This window comes from Arachis ipaensis, chromosome B01, assembly GCF_000816755.2.
Source record: "Arachis ipaensis cultivar K30076 chromosome B01, Araip1.1, whole genome shotgun sequence".
Lineage (NCBI taxonomy): Eukaryota > Viridiplantae > Streptophyta > Magnoliopsida > Fabales > Fabaceae > Arachis > Arachis ipaensis.
The window spans coordinates 22,873,064-22,874,760 of NC_029785.2; positions in this window are offsets into that span (position 1 = coordinate 22,873,064).

Consider the following 1,697-nt stretch of genomic DNA (forward strand, 5'->3'; position numbering starts at 1 on the left):
TGGACATAGTAGGCGTCGCGAGCATAATCTATTGTTTCAATTCTCGCGACGCGGGTGAGGTGATGCATACGCGATATGTCAAAGTTTCACCTCATGCGTACGCAAACCATGCGTGTTTACACACAACCTCTAAATTTTGTAAAAATATTTTTTTTAAGTATTTTAACCATTCTTTTGGCCTTTTTAAACTTTTATACACCCTAATGAGAGTCTAGAGCCTATGTGATTAAGAATAGAGGAGTTGGAAATGAGAATTAAGAAGACGAGTTGGTAAATTGATAAAAGGAGGATAAATCGTGAAGTGACGATGGACAAGAAATAAGGTAATGATGAATAGTAAATGATTATGATATTAAAGGATGAGGATGAAGGTATTTGAATGAGATATGATGAGGGTGAGCTTGATGTTAAGAGGTGATGAACGATTGTTTTTGATTGGGCATGAAGAGAATGGTTTTCAAAATGATTTACTTGCAGTGGAGTGATTTCACTCGTTGCAGTGGAGTGATTCCATTTGCCTTTACTTACAGCAGAGTGATTCTACTTATCCCAGCAGAGTGATTCTACTTGCCTATGATTGTCATGGAGTGATTTCATGTGCTGTAGTAGAGTAATTCCGCTTGCTCCGAACATGTCGGGTTTGGCTGTATAACCGACATATGATATCATCAGTCATAGGACAGGCATACATCATTTGCATATGTTTAATTTGTTTGGATTTGCTCTTCTTGTCTTGACTTGCCTATTTGTGCATAATTAAATGTATATGTGCTAAATGATTTACTTGAATTTACTTGTGTATTATTTGTTTATCTTGCTTGTGTTTACACAATTGAAATGTCCCTCATACTCATGTCGGTTGACGCTGAGGACTGTTTTTGTTGAGATAAAATGATGTGATGATTAACATAACAAAGACGAATAATAAAATGAATTGATAGAAGTTATATGGATTGATGTGGTGGAGTGATTCCACGTGCTACTGATGGAGGTTTGAGGTGTTGCTATGAAATTACTTAGTCAAGTTAGTTGAGAGTGAAGCCATTTGACAATCGAAAGGCTGCAGAGAATTGGGGGATAGTTAATGAGATAAGAGAGTTAGATTAGAATCTCCTAAGTTAGTTGCCTAATTTTGGATGAATGAGAACTTAGGAATGGAAATGACACGTTGAGGTATGGAGCTTCGGAAAGCTTAGTGAGTTTCTATTATAGTGCATTGTATTTATTTGGCACTTTTACTGTACTGAGAACTCATGGGTCGGGGATTTTCATTCTGTATATATCTTTTGTTTTTCAGATGCAAGTGTAGGTGCTCAACAGTGAGCTATGGTTCATTTGAGAGATGACGAAGATCATTGGACTCTTGTTTTGTATTTTGTTTAGAGTCTCTCTATTTTTATTTTGAAAAACTTATATTATATAATTATTTCATTTGAAACTTGTCTATAGAGACTTTATGTATATTTTGGAAGAGATAGGACCTAATGTTGTCAAACTGATTTTTATTCTATACCTTAACCGGCCTAAACTTCGCAGGTCGCGACTAGTGGCTATTTACTTTTATATATATATAGTCTTTATCTTATCATTCTTTACTGCTTATCTTTATCTTCGCTATAAAGACGCGCTTTATCTATCTGTTATCGATACGTGAGCATTATCCATTCGCGATTTTATTTTTCTCCTTTTCAGCTTTC